The sequence below is a fragment of the Emys orbicularis genome, chromosome 1, assembly GCF_028017835.1.
Source record: "Emys orbicularis isolate rEmyOrb1 chromosome 1, rEmyOrb1.hap1, whole genome shotgun sequence".
In the NCBI taxonomy this organism is placed as follows: Eukaryota; Metazoa; Chordata; order Testudines; family Emydidae; genus Emys; species Emys orbicularis.
In genome coordinates, this window is record NC_088683.1 from 334101993 (window position 1) to 334125620 (window position 23628).

Consider the following 23628-nt stretch of genomic DNA (forward strand, 5'->3'; position numbering starts at 1 on the left):
AGGCAAACAAGCAGAAAACAAGATTATTTTAATAAACAAGGCCCAAAAGTTTTATGGCACACTGTATCATAAACACTTAGGGCGAGATTTTCTAAAGTGCTCAGGCCTGACTTGGCCTGACTCAGGGTACATCTATATATGAGCTGGGAGGCGTGATTCCCAGTTTGCATAGACATACCCACACTAGCTCTGCTCAAACTAGCACCTAAAAATAGCACTGTGTCCATGGCCACATGGGCAGCTGCTCAGACTTGCGGCCCCAAGTACAACCCCACCCAACCCCCTGGGTACATCCTCATGTGGCTAGCCAAAGCCACCACCCATGCAACTGTAGTCATACTGCTATTTTTAGGTGCTACCTCAAGCAGAACTAGTGGTGCTATATCGATGTGAGTTGGGAATCTATTTTAAATGTACTTGATGGGCGTAAAGATTGCAACAGTCAATGGCAGAGAGGGGAAGGCTGCGGTATTCAAGACACAAAATGATGGATAAGAGTTTAGCTGTGTGAAGAAGGAGGAAAGGCCATATATGGTGTCGGAAGAAGTAGCAAGATTTAGATAGAACCTGAATGTGTGGGTCTAAAATAGGGCCAAGTCAAAGCTGACAGCCAGGTGACAGGTATGCGTGTCTGGCCCACAGTGATAGAGTGGCAGGTAAAATCCAGAGCTCAGTTTTGTAAGCAGACATTGAAGCATCTCAAGGCACTTAGCTTCAACCTTGACGAACTGCAAAGTATTTCTTCATCTACGACATCTTGGGAATTTGTGGATAGAGCCTAATTATACTCTGAAGGTTTCTCCGTCTCTTGCTTTCCCTTAAATTTGCTTTTATAACCCGGGCTGTAAACTCTGTTTGCTGCAGCAGCCAAGATATTTTTAGGATGCTGTGGGCAATCTGAGAAATTGATTTCCTTTCAACTAATTTGCTGTAACCTTAAAGGGACTGATCAATAGATGGCTTGATTTAAATATCTGATGCCCGCAGAAATGCATGTGGATTCTAGGATTAGCAATAATCTGAGGAAAACATCTTGTGGAATGAGGGGGGAGGGAAATTTGCATACAGAAATGCAACGGATTTAATATAGCTGGATTTTTGTAAAGCATTTAATAGGCTCCACATGGCAAGCTCCTAAAACAATTAGAGACTTGAAGATTAGGTGGAACTACTATGAGATTGATACTCTATTTAAAAAACATGCAGAGGGCCAGCTTCTCCCCAGCTGATGTTGAGAGATCCAGATTGCATCTCCCTATGCCAGCAAGGCTCTCTGCATTGTAGGGATGTTGGTGGTAATTCCACCTCAGGCCTTTCACCAGGTTTATTCTCGGAAGAGGGCAGGGTTAACGCCAGATGGGGGCTCCACAGGAGCTGAATCAGTGCATTCACCTCAGCTATGCCCCATCCTTAGTCAGTGCTATCCACTTTTCTGGCCCGGTGGACCCCAAGGGGGAGGTGAGGGTAACTTTTTGCTACCTTGGGCCCTTTGTGCAAGTTGTGTCCCAGCAGGGCTCTTGAGGCTGTAAAGGAGCTGCCTCTGGCACTGCTGGGAGATAGGGTGGACCTGAAAGGGGCCATGTGACCCCAGAGCCCTGGCTCTGCAAGGGGGGTGGAGATGAGATGGGACTCACCTATTTCCCTCCTACTACCACCTCCTGCTTCTGCTATGCCTCTTGTTGCCAGAGGATGCAGGGGCTTTCTTAAAGGGGCATTGATCCTGTAAAATTCCATAGTGGGCTCCAACTTACATTGTACTCTAGGGAAACAAGACACTGCCTCACAAGTCCAGGTTCTGAGGTTGGGATCTTTAGTTAGTCCTATCCAGCTGGCCCTTGGGCTTCTGAAAACATTGTAGGCTCTACCAGAAACAAGTAAATAACCAGTTTGTGCAAAAGGCAGCAAATAATTTATATCATCTTGGGTTATGCAGGAATTTGATATTATCATTAGCATAATTCGCAGTATTTCATATTTGCCTTTGAAGACCTTAAAGCATAGACTGAGGACATATCGTGCTTGATCAAGCTTTGACCAGTATGGATTATTTCAGAAGAGAAGTGGTGATGTGAGACCAAGGACCAGCTCTATTGATAGAGTGCGGAGACATAATAAGCAATCATGAATGATTCAGGAACATGGTCCTTCTGGGCAAATGGAAATTTTTTAGAAACACTTCCACATACATAGCATCTTTGTAATCACCTCCTCAATGCCTCTGACACAGCAGAAAGAATAATACGCAATTACGGTTGAGCAATCTTTGCAAGGTGTGGCGGGGCGACGACTCACCGGCGCGGTGCCTCCCACTGGTCATCCTGGGAATTCGCTCTTCCAGCCTGGAGCGCCCTCTGCAGGCTGGTGTCTCGCCTGCCGCTGGCCCCGGTGTCCCTCCCGGAGCCAGTGCCCTTTTCCCTGGGGTTCTGCCCCAGCAGTAACCCCCAATTTGGGTCTCCCCTCCCTGGGGAACCCCCAACCCTCTAAACCCACCTTGCCTCAGTGGCTACTGCCAGTCATCATCTAGCTCCCGCTCCCTGGGGTTGGACCTGCTGCCTTTGCTATGTCTGGGCTGCCCCTCTGCAGCCCCAGTACCTTTTTGTAGGCCCTTTTTAAGGCCTGCAGCCTGGGGCTTTTCTAGGCTGGAGCTCCCCAGCTCCCTCTGCCCTTCCCCAGCACTGCTCCACCTCAGGTACCCTTCTCTCACCAGCACCTAGGTCCTTCTCTCCCAAAAAGCTAGAGTGTCTTGAGCTCCAACCTCACAGCCCTTTTATAGGGCCAGCTGTGGCCTTATTGGGGCGTAGGCTCAGCTGTGGTTGCTTCCCCAATCAGCCTTTCCCCCGCCACAGCCTTCTCCAGGGCTGCTTTTAACCCCTCCGGGCAGGAGCGGGGTGACCACCCCGCTACACAAGGCTATAGTGTGTTAAAATGTGAGCAGGTCAAAATAGAGGATAATTGTACTGAGGTGTTCTTCTTTTACTATGGTGATAGCAATTTGAATATATGCCTTAAAAATCAGATCTTGAATGTACATATGAATGGCGATACTGGGTCAGACCAAAGGTCCATCTAGCCCAGTATTCTGTCTTCTTACAGTGCTCAATGACAGATGCTTCAGAGGGAATGAACAGAACAGGCAATCATCAAGTGATCCACCCCCTGTCACCCATTCCCAGCTTCTGGCAAACAGAGGCTATCCCTGCCCATCCTGGCTAAAAAGCCTCCTGTCAATACATAACCAAATGGAAATAATTCTATGACAATTGTATCATGAGATCAATGTGTTGTCTTAGTGCACAGAACATGATTTAAATATGTCAATTATACATCATCTTACTGTAGTTCTCATATGTATTTAAAATTTTGATTAATGACATGGAAGAAAGCATAAGATCACCACTGCTAAAGTTTGCAGATGACACAATAATTGGGGGAGTGGTAAATAATGAAGAAAACAGGTCACTAGTACAGAGTGATCTGGATCACTTGGTAAGCTGGGTGCAAGTAAATGATATTCATTTTAATATGACTAAATGCAAATGTATACATCTAGGAACAAGCAGGCAGGAGGGCTCTATCCTGGGAAGCAGTGACTCTGAAAAGGATTTGGGGGTCATGGTGGATAACCAGCTGAACAGGAGTGCCTAGTGTGATGCTGCAGCCAAAAGAGCTAATGCCATCCTTGGATGTATAAACAGGGGAATCTCGAGTAGGAGGAGAGAGGTTATTTTACCTCTGTATTTGGCACTGGTGTAACCACTGCTGGAATACTGTGTCAAGTTCTGGTGACCACAATTCAAGAAGGATGTTGATAAATTAGAGAGCATTCAGAGAAGAGACACAAAAATGATGAAATGATTAAAAAACCTGTATAGTGACAGACACAAGGAGCTCAAACTATTTAGCTTAGCCAAGAGAAGGATAAGTGGTGACTTGATTACAGTCAGTAAGTAACTATATAGGAAACATATATTTAATAATTGGCTCTTCAGTCTAGCAGAGAAAGGTATAATAGGATCCAGTGGCTGGAAGTTGAAGCTAAACAAATTCAGACTGGAAATAAGGCATACAATTTTAACAATGATAATAATTAACTATTGGAACAATTTACCAAAGGTCCTGGTGGATTCTCCATCACTGACAATTTTTAAATCAAGTTTGGATGTTTTTCTAGAAGAGCTGCTCTAGGAATTATTTTGGGGAAGTTCTATGGCCTGTATCGTACAGGAGGTCAGACTAGATGATCACAATGGTCCCGTCTTGCCTTGGAAGCTATGAATGAAAAAAAATGCTATGGGTGTACAATTATACTGTGATCGATGTGTTTGCATTATACTGATAAAGCCAAAAATAGACCTTCTCAAGTAACAGAGTTTCAGGAGTATAAAAATCTTGTACTTTTAGCTAGTTATATTGCTGCTTATAATATTTGCATAAAATCTCAAAATGTATATGCATCTTAAAGACTGTTAACTGTTGATGAAGGGAATAATAATAGATCACTTACTTTTTAGCATATAATATGCTGTTTTAATTTCTGGACACAGTTGCACAGTAGTCTGGAGAAAGGAAATTTAACTACAATTAGAAGAGGGAAACTTGAATAAATATGGTACAGAAATGGTCTATAAGGGTTCTGTTGCAAAGTGCTCCACTCTGGCCCACCCACTTTAGCATAAGTCTATGTCTATCTACTTATATGGCCCTTATCACCCTAGAATTTGAGCACCTCACCGCTATTAATGGATTTTATCCTCACAAGTCTGCAGTGTTGTATTATCCCCCTTTATATAGATTGGGAGCTGATGTATATGGTACATTAAGTGACTTTCCCAAGATCACATAGGAAGTTGGTAGGTGAACCAGGAAGTGAACCCTGTCTCCTGAGTCTAGGTCCAGTGCTCTACCCACTATAGAATCCTCCTTCCTTCCCTAAGGGGCCAGTCCAGATTCAAGCACATCTTGATTATAATATGAGGGGTGATGTGACCCATTTCAAAAGCAGCATTATGCTGAATTCTGATAGGTTCTTTCGCTATTCATCGCTGTATTAGCAATTTTAGCTTTTCCCCACCCTCTCTGGTCAGTGCAATATTATGACTGCTACTGCCAAATACATTTGATCCTCAAGTTTCTCAAACTCTGGTCACCTCTGTGAGGAAGTTCCCTACTAATAAACAACCTGCCTGCCTGCAGTGTAATCAGCTCATCCCTGCTGTCAGTCGATTCCTGTACAGCACAAGCCTACAGGATGGAACTGTGTAATCTAAAGGGCACTGGACCAGTCATTTCAGATAAAATGCTTTATTGTGCCTTGCTATGGTTCTGAAATGCATGCTGTCATTTACTAATCTCACTGCTACATGTTGTCCTTATAAATTAAATATTTTCACAGTACTGTGTGAAACAGATAAAGATGTGCACATCATATAGCAGCTGGACTCCAGTTCAAAAATTACATTATCTCTTCAGCTTTTAATTATTGTTATTGTCTTCATAATACCAAAAAGGAATACATTTTAGAGTTCTGTGGCATGAAATGATTAAATGAGTATAAATATATATCTATTAATACTAAACTTAACTGAGTCAAACCTGACCCTTGTCCTCCATAGTGCTGTTGTGCTGTGGATGGTTATGCAGAATGAAGGAAGGCCCAGATCCTAGTATGTATTTAGTAATCTAGTTCACACTGATTTCAGGTGCATAAATACTTTTGAGAATCTGGACCAAAGTTCTTGGACACCATAGAAACATATTCTGTGGGATACCCCCTAATCTCAATGCAAGCGGTGGTTAGGGGAAGGCGTTATGGAATTGTGATTATAGTCTGGCTGCAGAAACCATAGAATAGCCAGTGGGGAAGATTTGCATTTCCTCATCCTAATCGTCAAAGAAATCCCCTGAGTACAACCTGTTATCTAAGGCTGCGGATACTCCCAGTAACAACCCAAAATAATGCTGATTGGGAGCAACCTTAACTATCTCATGATTAACAGCTCTGGTGTGACACAGCAAGGTCCATAGACTTGCATGAGAATGTATTACTATAAAAGAAGGGTGTATTGTCATGGTACGTTGGGTTGGTTCTGCATCAACATTGACAGAGACCCAGCTCCTGCTCCTCCCCTCCTTCGTGTGCAGTTTCAGCTGGCCACTGGAACTGACCGAGCAACGCTAAAGACTGGTAACTATAAGATTCAGCTGCAGAACCTGTGTGTGTGTGTGTGTGTGTGTGTGTGTGTGTAAGCATATGCTGCTTTTTATTGTACTTTCAATAAACGCGGTGTATTGCCTTATCCCTTAGAAAAAGGATTCCATGTGCTTCTTATAAGCATAACACATACATCATGAATCATTATAATAATCCACTGTATGGTATTCATTTTCTGTTGGGTCAAGCACATACAATGCTGAGTCGGTGTATGCTGCACTCCAGCAGCATTGAGTAAATGCGTTAGCACTTGGAAGTCACAGAAATCCACACAGCACCACACTGTCTTTGGATCACTCCAGATAATAGCATGAAAAGAATATTTTGCAGAGTTTCAGAATATCCATTAACTTTATATTCCCAACACTACCTGAAATAATGATGTCAGCATCCTTAAGGTTTTAAACTGGAAAAGTGTTTTATAGACTGGTCTGCACATTTGGGGGGAGAGGGGGAGGGAAATGCATTAAAGATTCATCCATCCCTACTGAAGTCACTTAAAGGAAATGAAATCTGAATGAAGTGTTTAGTAGGAAGAGTGAATGTTCCTTCAATACAATACTCTTCTGTATGTTTGTTAGTTATAATAATTGCATGTATGCCTGTGTATGGAGACACACTACATGATGGTGTGGTATAAAGGTGGTAGCAGCATGAGTTTGGGATGACCACATAACTCATGAGTGGTAAAACCAAGCATTCCAAATAAAAACCTCTCCATGTATTCTGCATATGTCACATATGTTTTAGAAAAAAACTGTATCAGGAAAAATTTTCAGAAGTATTTAACATTTTGATTGGGACTATTTCTCGTATATCAGAGGGGTAGCCATGTTAGTCTGTATCCACAAAAACAACAAGGAGTCCGGTGGCACATTAAAAACTAACAGATTTATTTGGGCATAAGCTTTCGTGGGTAAAAAATCCACTTCTTTTACCCACAAAAGCTTATGCCCAAATAAATCTGTTAGTCTCTAAGGTGCCACTGGACTCCTCACTATTTTTCATATTCTTCCACCTATAAAGCCATGTGCTTTGGTTACTATGAACCCTGCATTGAGGGAGCCAGATAAACCTGTAAAATGGCCTAAAAGAGCTCTTCTGTACCTAACAATGTATACCTATATATTGGCTTAAAGGGCTGATATTTCAGGCCCTTCTGAAGCTCAAAGCAAGTGTTGGCCCCACTAGGAATTTGGGAATATCCCTTTTCCCAATGGTGAAAGTATGCATTGTTGGCAGATTACAGAATTTAAAAGTGTGACTTTATGTACGTATAGAAAAGCTGTTCCTGCCCCAGGACTGAATCCTACCCATTCTGAACCTTAAACTGAGTTATTTTGGGGGAGGAAATACTCCTCTGGGAGAAAAAATAAACATTTCTGTGGCAGGTTGATTTGAAGGGGGAGAATGGCAACTGTTTGAAGTTGCTCAGAGGCTTAGCATGTTAGAATGAATCCCAGAGGAGACAGATTAGTTGGCAGAGGGCAGGTGAGGTGGTCACGTACATGAAAACCTGTGTTGCATGGAAAGAAAAACAGCAACCTAGCTCATGCAGAGCTTTGCATAACATGAGATAGGAGTAGAGCTGAAGCCTCTGTAAAGTCCATGAGGGAGGTTCCCTGTTACGCCACTCTATTAAGTTTGGTGTTGGGTTCCAGTACCCAGACCAAATATATGTTCATTTATTGCCTGGCTGTACATGTGGTACATGTAGTGGTGATACATGACTATCCCCTCCACATACAAGGACTGGGGAGTGAGTGCGCATGCACACATATATACCAGTTTGATGTTTCTGGAAGTAGAGTTGGTGATTTAGTACATGGCATTTTTCCCCTCTGAGTCTCAACTGAATCAACATCTCAGCATAGAGTAGGGAGCACTTGTCTTCTAGGGGAACAGCTTTTTGGATGAAGTGTAAAACATATTCTTCCCACTTGTCATGAAAATGCCCATAGCATTTTTGTAAGATTAACCTCAGGGTCCTGGCCAAATTTCAGTGCAACTCAGGTAATTACATTCTGCCAGCTAAATGCCCCCTGCAATTTCTATTGCAAATATTATTATTCTTCGCTTTCTGCCGTGAACTGTTGTGAAATGGTATTGTACACTGGTAAGCCCCTGCTGCGTTGAATCCAGAGCTGTCTGCATTTCAATGGTGAATGACATTATGCTTTATCTATAGTACCTCAGAGAGATATTAGATTTAATTAACTCGGGCCAGATTCTGCCACGCTCACTCAGATTGAATAGTCCCTTACTCTGGAAGTAGTCGAATGATTTCAACAGCACTACTTGCAGGCTACTGTGCTAATCATCATGAGGATGGGTACCAGAATCTGGCCTTTATTGTTTGTAATGGGGCTGGAGAGCATCAAATGGAAAATGCTAGAGAAGTGCAAATTACATTACACATTATTAACTAATTTAAAGTAAAGCAACACATCCAATGTAAAGCAGATTTTTAAATAAATCCTAGAGTGATCCAAGCCAGCTTTAGGGTAGTTCATCACATCAAATAGGATGAGCAAAACAGACATCCCATCAACAATCATAATGGCATCAAATCCAGAAAAGAGAGTCTCATGATGGGTGCTGTTCCACACATAACAAACTAAGTCAGAAGGTGGAATTCCAGCCAAGAAAGAATAGGAAAAAGTGTCTAATTCAAAAATATGGATAGTGGCAGTTTTCTCCCATGAGCTCATTAAATAGGATCTTTTGACTGTACTTATAGTACAGCAGTCTGACAGCTGGAAAAGAGACAACATCAGCATAGTTCTATTCAGTATCACTCTGTGTTTCCTGATACTATAGTGTTAGATTCTGAGAGGAATTAGGAATGGATCCCAATTTTCTGACTTCTCTAGCTCCTCTATTTTAACTTGATCTCCTTTATTATTAGCCATTCCTCCTAGCATCATATCATCAGGTCTGAGCAATGGACAGCCCCCTCTGTGTTATAGGTAGTTTATGAAGATATGTAATAATACTGACCCCAAAGTTGACTCTTGTGACCCCTGTGCAACAGCTCTTCCAAGTTCAATACTCAGACTCCCTCCATGATCCATCCTGCACAGAGACTTGGGACAGCAGGGTTAGGATGAGTGACTGAATGGCCTTTATTTCCTGTTAGCCTAGAGCTTTTATATTTTCCACATAAGCCCCCCCCCCCCCCAGTGGTCTGTCTAAATATTCTACATGTCTCATGCTGTTATTCTTATCAAAACCCACATTATTCCAGCTCTCTAGATAAATCCTATTAAAATGCCTTATGAAGTCTAGATATAATGGGCTAAATATGCAATGAATCACGCATAAATTGCATGCATGAAATGGGTAATTGTGCACACAACTGCAAATCAATGTGCACATCTACACTGAGTGCCCCTTTATTCATTTTACAACAGCAACTTAGTATACCCACTATGTTCCCATTGTCCACCAAAGTTGTTATCTCGTCAAAAACTGATATCACTTTAGTGTGCCATGGTCTACTACATGCCGCCTGCTATTTAGCACTGTGTCTTCAAATTAATTTCTTCATTATCTGCTCTAGCATGTTACCTGGGACTAAGGTTAGAGTAATTGGCCTGTGTGATCTGAGATTTCCTTTTCTTTTACTTTATAAAGACTGCTACCGCATTTGATCTTCTCAAATCATCTAACACTCAATCAGTTCGTCCTGTGTTCTCAGCCTACAGGTTGTTTTAGATTGTAGCACTGATTACAAATTTTCCAAGGTCATACTAACAAGTAGCATTCAGGTTCATTAGGGCTGACTGGATGGCTGGCTAGCTAGCTAGCCAAGCCCATGCTATTTCTATCCTAACACATATTATGAATGTAATGAGGCACTTTGCTCCATTAATTGTGTATATGTAAAATTAATTTTTGTTATATGTATATACAGAGCCTAACACTATGGGGCGTTGATCTGATTAAGGCCTCTATCTGCTACCACACTAGAAATAATGCATTATTATTATTATTTATTAATGATGGCAATGAGGATAGGCAAGCACAGTCTTGCCCCAAAAAGCCTAGCTAACAAGCTAAATAAACAAAAAACAGTGGAAATGAGTGCAACATACCAGTATATTGTACAAGGTGATTGATAGCTTCCTATTTGTTTTTGTATTAGATTGCAACCAGCAATGGTTAGTAAGTACTGTAAGCACCCTTTCGTTATATTCTTTTATTATGCTTGCTTATGCTCACTGGCTTTTAAGACTGTATGTGACTATGTCTAAGAATCCATTATCATAAATACAATGACAAATTAGTGACAAATTAATGACAAATGACAAATAGACAAGCACTGTCTAATTTGACTCTGCAGCTAGAATGTCACATCTCTTAGAATTTTTGAGTGTCAGATCTAGACAGCTCTAGGTTACAGAGGCACCTTTGTACAGAGAAGGAAAACAAATTGGCCCAGCTTGGAGACAAGAGGTAATAAACATCCAAATGCTGACATTCTTTCTCTTAGCGCTATCCCATGCAGGTTACAAGAACTAACTTTTTTTTTAGGGTACCAGTGGAGTTTATTGAGGATCCTCAGCTTGAAGAAAAGGAAAACATGTAGAACGAAACAAACATGTAAACATGCTATATTTAGGAATATATTCCACTAGGGATGTGAAAACAGGAACCAGTCTGTATCTCCAAGAACAAAGAGACTGATTCAAAGCCCACTGACTCATTCAAAGTCTTTCTGTTAATTTCAATTAGCTTCCAATCTTTTGGAAATTACCAGAGACCTTACAAGCCAGCAGTCTGTAACATCACTGCTGCATACCTGAGATAAGATTAGAATGGTGGGTTAGGATACAGATCTGTAGCAAATATTCATAATTTCAGATATAGTGATGATACATGGATTTAAACAGGATAATCATCTTTAGTGAGTCATAACTTTTCCATTGACACCTAACATGATATGCTCTGCACACGTTGTGTTGCAAGTGTCTAACAGTGGCAATATTAATGATATAAATGGTCATATTTCAATCATACAGCATGACAGATGCCTTTTATGCAGGATCTCAAATCTCTTTCAGACATTACTTACTTAGGCCTGGTCTATGCTTAAAACTTAGACTGACATAGGTATGGCTCGCAGAGAAGTCAAAAATCCTCACCCCTGTGCACTATAGCTATGCCAACCTAACTCCCAATGTAGATGCAGCTAGGTCAATGAATGAATGCTTGCAGTGACCCAGCTACCATCGCTCAGGGTCTTGGAGTTCCCACAGTCACAGAAAAAAAACCCTTCAGTCAATGTAGTCTGTCTATACCAGGGATCTCAAACTCAAATCACCACATGAGGACTAGTACATTGGCCCGAGAGCCACATCACTGAAACCTTTTCATACAATGATACAAAAGTATAGTCAAAAATTTAAAAAATGAAGAGTAATATAGTATGCTATTAAAAGTCAATGTATTAACTTTTTAAAAACTGTAATGCGAAGAGGGGTTTTTAATAAAATATAACCACCTGTAACTATTCTTTATGTGATCAGTAACACTGATGATGATCTACACTATCATCACTGATCAGTAACACTGATGATCCTGGTCTACACTATGACTTTAATTCGGATTTAGCAGCGTTAAATCGAATTAACCCTGCACCCGTCCACACAACGGAGCCATTTATTTCGAAATAAAGGGCTCTTAAAATCGATTTCTGTACTCCTCCCCGACGAGCAGAGTAGCGCCAAAATTGATATTGTCATTTCGAATTAGGGTTAGTGTGGCCGCAATTCGATGGTATTGGCCTCCGGGAGCTGTCCCAGAGTGCACCATTGTGACCGCTCTGGACAGCAATCTGAACTCGCATGCACTGGCCAGGTAGACAGGAAAAGCCCCACGAACATTTGAATTTCATTTCCTGTTTGCCCAGCATGGAGAGCACAGGTGACCACAGATAGCTCAGCTCATCAGCACAGGTAACCATGCAGGCCGATAATCGAAAAAGAGCACCAGCATGGACTGTACGGGAGGTACTGGATCTGATCGATATATGGGGAGAGGATTCAGTGCTAGCAGAACTTCGTTCGAAAAGACGAAATGCCAAAACTTTTGAAAAAATCTCCAAGGGCATGATGGAGAGAGGCCACAATAGGGACTCAGATCAGTGCCGCGTGAAAGTCAAGGAGCTCAGACAATCCTATCAAAAAACAAAGGAGGCAAACGGTCGCTCCGGGTCAGAGCCGCGGACATGCCGCTTCTACGCCGAGCTGCATGCAATTCTAGGGGGGGCCGCCACCACTACCCCACCTGTGACCGTGGATTCCGGGTCGGGGATAATCTCATCAGCTACACCTGAGGATTCTGCGGATGGGGAAGAGGAGGAAGAGGAGGAGGAGGACGAGCTTGCGGACAGCACCCAGCACTCCGTTCTCCCCAACAGCCAGGATCTTTTTCTCAGCCTGACTGAAGTACCCTCCCAACCCTCCCAAGCCAGTATCCAAGACCATGACCCCATGGAAGGGACCTCAGGTGAGTTTACCTTTTAAAATATAAAACTTGTTTTAAAAGCAAGCGTTTTTTAATGATTACTTTGCCCTGAGGACTTGGGATGCATTCGCGGCCAGTACAGCTACTGGAAAAGTCTGTTAACGTGTCTGGGGATGGAGCGGAAATCCTCCAGGGACATCTCCATGAAGCTCTCCTGGAGGTACTCCAAAAGCCTTGCCACAAGGTTTCTGGGCAGTGCAGCCTTATTCCGTCCTCCATGGTAGGACACTTGACCACGCCATGCTTGCAGCAAGTAATCTGGTATCATTGCCTGACAAAGCCTGGCAGCGTATGGTCCCAGTGTTTGCTGGCATTCAAGCAACATCCGTTCTTTATCTCGCTGTGTAATCCTCAGGAGAGTGATATCGCTCATGGTAACCTGGTTGAAATACGGGAACTTAATTAAGGGGACAGAGGTGGCCGTTCCTACTGGGCTGTTTGCCTGTGGCTGAAAAGAAATCCTTCCCTGCAGTTAGCCAAGCGCAGGGTGGGGGGAATTGGCCCTGAGCTTTTCGCGTTTGGCTAGCAGGGATCTTCCCTGTTACCAGCCATGCGGTGGGGGGAGGGGTACAGCGATCATCCCAGATAATTCATGGCGGGAGGGGGAAGGCGGGGGGGTTAGTTTGGTTTCTGCAGGGATCTTCCCTGATACCTGCCACGCGGTGGGGGGAGGGATAAAGCGATCATCCCAGAGAATTGGATGGGGGGGGGGTTAGTTTGTTTTCTGCTGCTGAAGGTTAACAGGAAAACCGCAGCAGTCAACGGGCTTTGCTTGGTATGTGGGAAAGGAGGGCGCAGAAGCCGAAAGACAATGGCTTACCATGGCTGCATGCAAGCCGAATTCTGTTGCCCGGACCTGCGTCTGTGATCTCTAACACCAAAGCCACAGGCACTCAATATTAAGATGGAAAATGCGACCTTGTACTGAAATCACATGTGCTATGTAATGTGAATAGTGTTGGTCACCGTGAAAGAGTATAAGCATTGTTCTGTAAAATGTATCATTTTAAAAACTTCTCTCCTTTTTTTCAACCCTCCCTCCAGCAGCTGCAAATTTTTCAAGCCTCCCTCCTCCGTCCCGAAGGCTATCTCAGATAAGGCGGCGTAGAAAGAGGACGCGAGACAACATGTTCACGGAAATAATGGAATGCACCCGCAATGAAAGAGCTCATTTGAATGAGTGGAAGGACACGGTATCTAAATTTAGGAAAGATGCCAGTGAACGTGAGGTCATGAGGGACGCTTGAGATGAGAGGTGGCAGGCTGCAACACTGGGGCTGCTGCGTGATCAAACGGACATGCTCCGGCGTCTGGTGGAGCTTCAGGAACGGCAGCAGGATAACAGACTGCCGCTGCAGCCGCTGTATAACCTCCCTCCCCCCTCACCATGTTCCATATCCTCCTCACCCAGACGTGTAAGAACACGGGGGGCGGGGGGGGGAGGCTCCGTGCACCCTCCCACTCCACCCCAGTGGACAGCCCAACCAAAAGGCTGTCATTATATTGAATTTGTTCAGTGGCCTTTTACTTCCCTCCTATCCTCCTCCCAAACCTCACCCAGATTACCTTCTTGGTTCTCTCCCTATGTTTATAATCACTTAATAAAGAATACATGATTTTTAAATGATAGTGACTTTATTTCCTTTGAAAGCAAGCTGGGGGAACGGGGAGGGTGGGTTCCTTACAGAGAATGAGTCAATAAAGGGGGCGGGTTTTCATGAAGGAGAAACAAACAGAAATTTCACACTGTAGCCTGGCCAGTCATGAAACTGGTTTTCAAAGCTTCTCTGATGCACAGCGCTTCCTGGTGTGCTCTTCTAATCGCCCTGGTGTCTGGCTGCGCGTAATCAGCAGCCAGGCGATTTGCCTCAGCCTCCCACCCTGCCATAAAGGTCTCCCCCTTACTTTCACAGAGATTGTGGAGCACACAGCAAGCAGAAATAACAATGGGGAGATTGGTTTGGCTGAGGTCTGAGCGAGTCAGTAGCGATCGCCAGCGACCTTTTAAACGGCCAAATGCACATTCTACCACCATTCTGCACTTGCTCAGCCTATAGTTGAACAGCTCCTGATTCCTGTCCAGGCTGCCTGTGTATGGCTTCATGAGCCATGGCATTAAGGGGTAGGCTGGGTCCCCAAGAATAACTATTGGCATTTCAACATCCCCAACGGTTATTTTCTGGTCCGGGAAGTAAGTCCCTTGCTGCAGCCCTTTAAATAGAGTAGTGTTCCTGAAGACGCAAGCATCATGAACTCTTCCCGGCCAGCCCACGTTGATGTTGGTGAAATGTCCCTTGTGATCCACAAGTGCTTGCAGCACCATTGAAAAGTAACCCTTGCGGTTTATGTACTGGGTACCCTGGTGCTCCGGTGCCAAGATAGGGATGTGGGTTCCATCTATCGCCCCACCACAGTTAGGGAATCCCATTGCAGCAAAGCCATCCAATATGACCTGCACATCTCCCAGAGTCACTAGCTTTCGTAGCAGCACCTCAGTGATTGCTTTGGCTACTTGCATCACAGCAGCCCCCACAGTAGATTTGCCCACTCCAAATTGATTCCCGACTGACCGGTAGCTGTCTGGCGTTGCAAGCTTCCACAGGGCTATCGCCACTCGCTTCTCAACTGTGAGGGCTGCTCTCATCTTGGTATTCTGGCGCTTCAGGGCAGGGGAAAGCAAGTCACAAAGTTCCAAGAAAGTGCCCTTATGCATGCAAAAGTTTCGCAGCCACTGGGAATCGTCCCACACCTGCAACACTATGCGGTCCCACCAGTCTGTGCTTGTTTCCCGGGCCCAGAATTGGCGTTCCATGGCTATAACCTGCCCCATTAACAGCATGATCTCCAAAGCACCGGGTCCCGCGGTTTGATAGAATTCCATGTCCATATCCTCATCACTCTCGCCGCCGCGCTGCCGTAGCCTGCTCCTCGCTGCCTGGTTTTGCAGGTTCTGGTTCAGCATAAACTGCACGATAAGGCGCGAGGTATTTACAATGTTCATGACTGCTGTCTTGAGCTGAGCGGGCTCCATGCTTGCCATGGTATGACGTCTGCACTGTTCACCCAGGAAAAAGGCGCGAAACGGTTGTCTGCCGTTGCTTCCCTGGAGAGGGGGGAGGATATACCCAGAACCACCCGCGACAATGTTTTTGGCCCCATCAGGCATTGGGATCTCAACCCAGAATTCCAATGGGCGGAGGAGACTGCGGGAACTATGGGATAGCTATGGGATAGCTACCCACAGTGCAACGCTCCAGAAATCGACGCTAGCCCCAGTACATGGACGCACACCGCCGAATTAATGTGCTTAGTGTGGCCGCATACATTCGACTTTATACAATCTGTTTCCCAAATTCGAATTATATAAATTCAGATTAATCCCATAGTGTAGACATACCCTAACAGTCTATCAACATAGCTGTAATGGCAGAAACTTTTTAAAGTAACTATTCATACAAAATATGTTGCCACTTTTAACAAACATTCTTCCAACTACTCACAGTAAAGAATCATACATGCTGAACTTCATACCTCAGACTGCTTGTCTAGTTCATGAGGCCCCGTCCCTGCCCGCTTCTTCCCACCCCTTCCCCGCCCCCATCCCAACCGCTTCCCCAAAGTCCCCACCCCAACTCCGCCCCCTCCCTGCCCCTATTCCAACCCCTTCTACAAATCCCCGCCCCGGCCCTGCCTCTTCTCTGCCTCCTCCCCTGAGCACGCCGCATCCACGTTCCTCCCCCCTCCCTCCTGGAAAGTCCTAAGTGCCGCTAAACAACTGTTTGGCAGCGGGAAGTTCTGGGAGGTAGGCAGAGGAGCAGGGATGTGGTGCGCTCGGGGGGGAGGGGAAATTGGCTGGGTGGAGTCGGCACCTATGGCGGGCTGCAAGAAATAACTCCGTGGGCCGCGTATTTGAGAGCCCTGGTCTATACTATGGTGTTAAAGCAGTATAGCTGTGGGGACATAATTAAACCTCTGTAGTGACCATAGAGTAGACTTGGACTTAATCTTCACAATACTCCTGAGAGGCCAAACTTTCTCCATCTTACCAATGGGTAAACAACAGGAATAAAGAGGTTGTGTCTTGCTGAAAGACAGTGAGTTTCTGGCAGTGTAACAGCATTCTTCTCTGTGATTTTAACTCTTTCAGACTTCATCTTCAAGTTTCCATTACCAGAGGAATCAAAGGGTGGTTGCCTCCCCTGCCTGCCTAGAAAAAATCATATTTTTCAACAGATGCCACACCGTGGTATCTGAGATGGTGCAGTTCACTCCTGTATTTTAGAATGGAAAATAAAAGTGATATCTCCTACGTGCCTGTGGGGAAACTGCTGCCAAATATTGTCTTTTTAATGGTGACTGCTGTACCATGAGACCTGAGTCAATAAGTCACAGCTTCTTTCTCAGGTCTGAGGCCAGAAAAAATAGTTTTTCCAAGTCATTTTTAATTCTGGGCACAGGAAGTTGGCTGTGCTGCAAGATATATCACATCACACCCCAATGTTTTATTGTGCAGGAAAATTTTATTTATCCACAAATTAATAACTAAACACATGGAGAGAATTCAGGACATTCAAAGGCCAAATGATTCAATTCATTCTTGTCTTGAGTTTTATTTTCAAGGGAAAATCTATGAAGATAAATCTCTGCTCCTTTTCCAGCACACTTTATTTAAACAAAAATAGTTTATCCCAGTATTCTCCTTATACTCCATTCAAAAGTATTAAAACAAGCATTTTAATGGGGTTTTGGCATGGGGATGCCACTATAACAAGCCCATGTGTGTCACCCATACAGATAAATTGGGGCCCAATCCAAAGGCCTTTGAAGTCAATGGTTCTCTTTCCATTGACCTCAATGGACATTGAATCAAGCATATGGTTTTCAGCTAGAACAAGCTCCTGAATCTTTGCCTAAGATGTCCACAGACACATATTAGTAGGAAGGTTTAATTACTCCTTTAAAACTGTTTATTTATTTATACTTATAGCGCTTACCTAGAGTTCTAGACACTTAAAGAAATGTAAAAGACACAGTACAAAAACGTATGTGTAGATAATAAAATGCCTTCCTTCCTATTTAATAAAATAATAATTGCCCCATATCTAATTGGTCCCTTTTTCTAGCCCCCCCAGCCCACCTCCTGTACAAAAACCCAAGAAGAAATGTCAAATAAGTAAAATGGGACACAGGGATAGTAAATGACTTTGCCATGAGACACGGTGGTCTAGCAGATTAGGCTCCGCCTTAGAAGCAAGGAGTGCAGGATTCTGTTTCTGACACTGCATTGCTGTGTGACCTAGCACAAGTCACTTGGGCACTTTTGCAAATTTTGAACTAATTAACTTTGGGTGATTCAGATTATAAATTGCCCAACTTTATAGGTGCTGAGCAATTAAAGGCAATGGAAGCTGCACCACTGAAAGCCATATGTCTCAAGTTGGGCATGCCAAACTGGGGGACCTAAGAGCAGGTGGCTGCTTTTGAAAATGGTGACTTTAACCTCTATGTTCTGCAGTAATCCCACCTGTAAACTGAGCATTTTTGTCTCTTTTATGAGAGTGTTGGGAGGTGTAAGTAAATAGCACTTGTAGTGTATTATTAAGGCCATTCAGTGACAGAGGCTGAATTAAACTCAGGACACCCTTTGCTCATTTCTCTAGCCTAGGAAATAGTCTTTGTCATCATAGGACAGCCCTTTGCTCATTTATTCTCTAGGCTAGGAGGTGTTTCGGTGGGGAGTAGGAGGAAGATCATCATCACCTTCTTTGTGGAAAAGTGGATGCAAACTTATCAAGCCGTGTATCAGGATTATGCACATCTCAGGAACTCCCTATGCGACATATCCATCATGCATAATTCCTAAACAATGCATGGGACAAATACTAAGATTTTGGAAACCTGTCAGTAGCCAAGTAATCCCACCTCTTTGCCCAAGTGCCAATCCAAGGCATGACTCAGCAACAAAACCAACAGACTTGAACAAATTTAGAGTGTCCTGTCTAAGCTCTTTTGGAGGTATGACAAGTCCAACATTAGGAAAATACAAAGTAAAGTCTACCTCAGTTTTGAATCTCCATATTTCCAAAATATCTTGTTGGATTTCTCCTACATTTTACAGAACAATTCTACCCTGAGCTAAGGCCCTGCATGTGAAATTTTAGGCAACTCAGTTCAGCTATATGAGGGAAGGTGTCACAATAGAATTTGTAATAGGAAGCTACCTTCAGTCTGAACTAGTATGGATACAGACTGGTAATAAAAATATTTTAAGAAACTCTGAAAGTGATAACAGAAAGATAATAACCATACAGAGAAAAGAAAAAAACAATAGAAGGCTATTGAGATAAGGAACAATAGATTAAAAGCAGACTGGGATCTGGGAACAATGAGATCACAGGAATAAAAAGCATTGTAGGCTACAGTGGTCTAAATCATGCCTGATATGAAAGTACTTTGTTTCCATTGTGTTGGAGGATGCTGTTTTCCCCGTGAAACTTTCTGCTTGTTGTTCACTGTATAGATGGATTAATTAACATTCATTTCATGAATTGGTTCATTATGAATCGGAGTCTTTCGTGACATTAACAATGCAGCCTGTTCCTATAGACCACTTTTCATGCATTCAGCACAGAATGCGGCAGAAACAATATAGTTAGAGATAATGGAAACAGACCAGGGTAAGTAGGCTGAAGCACAGCTAAATAGTTTTTTTTAATGAGATTTGAAGAGGGAGAGAGAGGTGATGTGACAAGGGTTATCCGAGAGAGTGAGTGCCACAGCAGAGGTGCAGGAATGAAGAGCTCTAGTGAATTGAGATCAAGAAGAGGTGGATAACAAAGTTCTATCCCCAGAGGTCCTGAACACATACTAATGTGGTGCTGATGAGAGTGCTAGTCTTACATATTTTTAGAGATGTGAAAATTGCTTCGGGGGAACAAGTTTTCTCCTTTCCCTCTCCATTTCTTACCTCTCTTACTCCATGTGAAGCTCCTGATGCTCTCTCCTTAAAAAGGCAAAACATAATCCTTATTCTGAATCTCAGCCCTATATCCCAGCTACAGCTTTTTATGTGCCAGTGTGGGGGCATCATGGACGCATGAAGCCATGTATCTCGTATAACCCTTCTGCCAGATGGAGTCAGCAGCCGTACGGGCCAGGTTCAATATCTAGGGGTTCCTTTTCAAAAATACAACACAGAACCGGCTCGAGCCCCCACCCAGTAACCTGGGGAAATGACACATCATTCTCTGGGCAACTCTAATAGGCAATACTTCCCCTCTCGCAAGCACAGAGTCTGAGTGTGGAAGAGAAACTTTTAATAAAAAGGAGGAAAGTAACCCAGCATTAATTTGGGAAAATGCTGTAAGCAGGATTCATAAGTATAAAACCACGAACAAAACCCTGACCCCAGAGTATGTTGGGCAGTGTCCTTTTGCTTCAGGTTGTTAAGTCCAACAACCAAAATTCTTTTAACATGCCCCTCCCTTCTCCCTCCTCCATGTCCCACTCACAGTTGTTGCCCTTGGTCATCAATGACCCAGAGTTCAGAGATGAATCTGCATGAGCTCACCTCCCACCCTGGGTGGGAGGAAGAAAGGCACCTTACTCGCTCTGTTATCCAGGTGCTCACTTCACTCCCCACTCTGTACCTTCTGGGATGTCTTGAAGTCCACCCACTTAACACAGATCTCAGTGATTTCAGCTGTTATTGGGGAAGCCTCACTGCTAGTGCAGGCTGGGCAGTATCTTTCATCAGAGACACTGTCCTAAATCAGGTCTAATACTTATACCTGGTTATCAGTGATTTCAGCTCTATTGGTGTGCAACAAAAAACTCTCAATTGAGTCTTAATCAGCTCTGTTATTACACAGTGGAGAGGGGAAAGGTCAAATGGTATCTAGGACCCTTACACAACACCCACACCATCCAGTACAAGCACCTATCCCCACGCTCTCTCTCTCAACTTTGGCACTCTGTCCCCTGCCTAGCGAGTGAAGTTTAGGTGAGGGTGAGTCCCTCAGTCAAGGCATGCTAACCACAGTTCTGTTGCCGTTGATTCACTCAACAAGGATAACAACCCTTTATTACCCCTGCCTCCCAATAAAAAAGTGGCTTGTGATCCGACACCAGCCAAAAATGATCATTTGGACAAAGCAGTCCCATCATGCTGCACACCTAGGCAGAGTGGGCATGTCTATGCAAACAAGGTCAGTTCATGAAGTCTTTTTCCCCAGCTCATCACTAGATATCAAGGGAGAGCTCATGCAGACCCTGCTTACATTAGGACTATGTGCATTTCCCCCAACCTGGCTCTATAAAAAATAGGGAACTGCAGGACCAGAAGAACTAGGAAGCAAATGAGGTTATTTAATGAGGGAATAAAGGAGGAAACTAAAGAATATTACTGTGTTCTGAAGAAATGGGTAGAGTTCTGATGTGGGTTGAGTATAGGCTAAGTTTTGGGTTTGCAGCCAACAGCACCTATGAGTTGTTTTCATGCAATTTCAGAACCAAATGGTGGAAATATTGCCAGCAATCAGCTTTTCTATTGCAATTTCCACCATCATGAAATCTCACGAGAAAACTTCAACTACAGTTGAGCTAATAACCAAAACACTAGAGGTGGATTTGGAGCTGGAAATTCAGATGTGAACTCTCCTTCTGTACTTCAAATGTGAAGGGTTTTGGATCTGAGTATCAAATTTTTGCTCCAACTCTAGTGTAATGCATGCAACCTGAATGAAATTAGTGTTACAGTGTTTTGTGAAGTTAATATGGAGCATGGCAGTAATTGGCAAATGTTTATATAAAAGATCTGTTCACTATTGTGATCTAGTTTCATATACACATGAAAGATCCTAATGTGGATTCACTTTTGTTTTAATACATTGGATTCAAGGAACCAAGCTATTGTGATAGACCCAGACCAATTGGGAACAGCAGAGTAGCAGAAGGGAGATATACTGGCCACTGGATAAGTAGTTTTTTGTTCCCTGAGTGACCAGAGCAGGGGCTGCTCCAGGCTAATAGACCACCTGACTCCAATTAACCTGCTAAGAGTCAGGTGAGGCAGTTAAGCACCTGACTCTAATTAAGGCCCCTCTGATGCTATAAAAGGGCTCACTCCAGTCAAGCCAGGGGGAGCCAGAGGAGAGGAAGTGTGTGAGAAGAACTGGGAGCAAGAGGAGTGCAAGAAGCTGAGAGTGAGTAGACGTACTGCTGGAGGACTGAGAAGTACAAGCGTTATCAGACATCAGGAGGAAGGTCCGGTGGTGAGGACAAAGAAGGTGTTGGGAGGAGGCCATGGGGAAGTAGCCCAGGGAGTTGTAGGTGTCGTGCAACTGTACTAGGAGGCACTCTAAACAGCTGCAGTTCACAGGGCCCTGGGCTGGAACCCGGAGTAGAGGGCGGGCCTGGGTTCCCCCCAAACCTCCCAACTCCTGATCAAACACAGGAGGAATTGACCTGGACTATAGCTTCTACCAGAGGGGAAGGTCTCTGCACTGTTTCCTGACCCACAGGGTGAATCTATGAAGCGAGCAAATCCGCCAATAAGCACAGGACCCACCAAGGTAGAGGAGGAACTTTGTCACACTATATATTAGCATTTTAATCCTAGACCAAGAATCTAGTGAGCAACCATTACAGTCCATACATAGGGCACCAAGATTTCACATCAGAAATTTCATGATTTAGGTTTCGAGCCTGCAAGAACTTATGCACATGCTTAATTTTAAGCATTTGTGCAGTCACAATGGCATAGCTCATATTCTTATAGTTAATCACATGCATGAGATTTTGTAGGATCAGGGCCTCATTAGAGAAGATGAGATCTGGATTCCTGAAACACAGACAAATGTGCGACATCTTGATAGATGAGCTACCTTCTCTCATACTTTTGATGATGTGCAAATCTGGGCACATACTGCAGATATTACCTAGTAATAGAGAATTGTAAATGCTGGAAGAAAAAGGTCACTATGTTATTTTCCAGGTAATTGCTAGGGAGCAGGATTGATTTCTTTGAAATGGGGAGTCAGGACCTTCCAGGAAGGGAAGGCAGAGTTCATCTTTATCTCCAGGATAAAGGAGTGAGTTGTGTATTTTTCATTTTCAGTGTGTCATTTTTTTTTCTTTAAATAAATAAAGAATGACCTTGACAAATTAGAGAATTGGTCTGAAATCAACAAGATGAAATTCAATAAAGACAAGGAAAGAAAAATCAAATTCATAACTACAAAATGGGGAATAACTGGTTAGGTGATGATACTGCTGTAAAGGATTGGAGAAGGGATGTTTACAGTGGATCACAAATTGAATATGAGTCACAAATGTGATGCAGTTGTGGAAAAGGCTAATATCATTCAGGGGGGTGTTAACAGGAGTGTCGGATGTAAGACAAGTATGATTCTACGTGGCACTGGTGAGGCCTCAACTGGAGTACTGTGTCCAGTTCTGGGCACCGCACTTTTAGAAAAATGTGGACAAATTAGAGAAAGTCCATAGGAAAGCAACAAAAATAGGCAGGTTTTCTAAACCTTTTATCATGAGGAAAGAGTTAAAAAAAACTGGGTATGTTTAGTCTTGAGAAAAGAAGACTGAGGGGATACGGATAATAGTCTTCAAATATGTTAAGGTTTGTTATAAAGAGGATGGTGATCATGTTCTCCATGTCCACTGAAGGGAGGACAAGAAGTAATGGACTTAATGTGCAGCAAGGGAGATTTAGGTTAGAGATTAGGAAAATCTTTCCAACTTTAAAGGTAGTTAAACTCTGGAATAGGCTTCCAAGGCAGGGGCACGGGTCACTTGCTGGAGGATTCTCTGCACCTTGAGGTTTTTAAACCACGATTTGAGGACTTCAATAACTCAGACATAGGTTAAGG